The following is a 2560-nucleotide window of genomic DNA, read 5'->3' as shown; positions in this document are numbered from 1 at the left end:
ACTTTTAAGTCAAGCTCATAACGATGTCGTGTGGCAATTCCATGAGTACTCCAAAGGAAGCTTGTATCTTGATCTCTTTCAAGATATTTTCAACATAAGATTTTAAAACTTTATCATTAATCTTTATTTGTCTCCATATATTTTACATTCAAAGAATGTCTTATATTTCCTAAGTCTTTCATTTCAGAAACACTTTCTGATTCAAGGCGAATGAGCCTTACATAGTCGGAATGTAATTTATCATGATTAATTATGTTTCGTTCATACAAGATTAGGAATATCACTATTGTTCCCACAAGTTCTTAATAAACACAAATGTTATTTTCATTTTGATACAAAAGCATACCTTGTGTTTTCATGTTAAAATGAAGATTCCAACCTTGAGATGTTTGCTTTATATCCTCAAACTTATCTTTAAGGATTACAAATTTTGTTTGGATAACTAGGATTAAGAAAACTTCCAAGCTAAGCTATATAGACATCTTTACGTAGGTGTCTATTAAGAAAAAAAGTTTTTCTTAAAATCCATTTGACATATCTTATAATCAGAATATGTAGTTATGGTAAATAATATCCTTGTTGATCTAATCTTAGCTATTTGAGAAAAGGTTTGATCATATTCATTACATGAGTATGAGAAAATCCTTTTCTAATAAGTCTTACTAAATGTGTATAGATATCCTATCATGTACTCTTTCTAAAAAGAAATACTTTGAGATGTTTGTTTTATATCCTCAAATGGATCTTTAAGGATTACAAATTTTGTTTGGATAACTTGGATTAAGAAAACTTCCAGGCTAAGTTATATAGACATCTTCAAGTAGGTGTCTATTAAGAAAAACTGTTTTTCTTAAAATATATGACATATCTTATAATCAGAATATGTAGTTATGGTTAATAATACCCTTGTTGATCTAATCATAGCTATTTGAGAAAATGTTTGATTATATTCATTACATGAGCACTCGAAAAACCTTTTCTAATAAGTCTTACTAAATGTGTATAGATATCCATTCATGTATTCTTTCTAAAAGAATTACTTACTCCTCCTAACCTTGATATAAGGAGGAAGTTTAATCAAGCCCATACTAGATAATTAAACATGGATTACATCTCAATGTTCATGACTCTAAGTTATTTATTACATTCAAATTTTAGTATGGCATTTTAGTAGCTAATGGATTTGCCAAAAACCATCAAGAAGACTCATCATTGAGAGATTCCATATTTCTGATGTTATAGATGATTTCTGTCATATATGTGAACAAATTTTTTTTTTAATAGGTATTCATGTTTAACAATTCCTTGTTGAAACTAGTGCCAACTTTTGTTAGATCAATCTATGTGAGGCAAGTGAAAGAGTAATGGAGATAGTAAATATTGATATGGACTCTTCAGTTCCACCAAAACGGACGACAACTCCATTCATCACTATTTACTGATGTTTCAGTAAATATGGTTTTCTTTATAAGATTAAAAATAATTTAAATTCTTTTTGAAAAGTGCATGAGTAGCAGAATGAAAAGAAGAATCTATTAAGTAGAAAGATAAAATATTCTCCAATTTGAAAAAGAAAGGAGAGTGCTTTAGTATCATGTTTTATGATCATCTTAGCAATGGTGCAATCATGTCAAAATCCTCAAAGGACATCGTAGTGCAATTGTATGACTAAGAAAACAAATCAAACATTGTTGGAAATGGTCCGATCATAAATGAGTCATACTTTGCTCCAATCAAAGTTTTAGAGCGATGCTCTATTAACTGTAAATCATTTCTTGAAACTCATTTTAAAACTGAGAAGGATTATAACACCTTGTAATATGTGAAGTAATAATGTTTTCAAGCTCTAGAACATTTGGAGTTGGAGTTGTGATGTTTTCGTTGATCGAGCAACAAAAGATAACCTGAGACCATTCTATGAAGTGTTTTCTTATCAGAAATCTGTACGAACTTTTGAATATTGGTTTTAGCTCATGAAGGAATGTTTCATGAGAAAATTTTATATGTTAAGAAGTTACTACGATTCATATTGATCATTAGAGTTTCATGAGTCAACCAACAATGATCCTTTTAGTTATCACTATCACACGACCTGAGGTTGACAGTCTGTTGTGTTTATTGACACATTCTAATTTATGAGAAATTCCAATTGAGTTTACAACGCCTATGAGTTCTTGTAGCACCTGGTTCCTGGTACGTGAGTTATGATTGAGTATTTTGTATTTTTGGCTGTGGACTCGGCGAGTTGGAGGCCCGATTCGCCGAGTAGAGACGAGATTTGGGGCGTGGTTAAGATGGCGACTCGATGAGTCCGTATTATGGACTCGGCGAGTCCGCGCTGTCTGATGAAACCCTAATTTCCAAGGGTTAGCACCCTATTTAAACGACCATTTGCGCCCCAACTCCGCCCCATTCACCCTCAGAAGCTCTCCATACGTTCTAGCTCTTGTTCTTGTGAGTTTAAGGCATTTTAGTGTATGTTCTTGAAGATTCTGAGAAGGAAGTGGAGTAGATCAAGAGGAAGGAAAGGAAGCCAAGCATCTTAGTGTTCTCTCAGTGA

Source organism: Lactuca saligna, chromosome 8 (genome assembly GCF_052625555.1).
Source record: "Lactuca saligna cultivar CGN05327 chromosome 8, ASM5262555v1, whole genome shotgun sequence".
NCBI lineage: Eukaryota > Viridiplantae > Streptophyta > Magnoliopsida > Asterales > Asteraceae > Lactuca > Lactuca saligna.
This window is presented reverse-complemented; position numbering follows the sequence as displayed.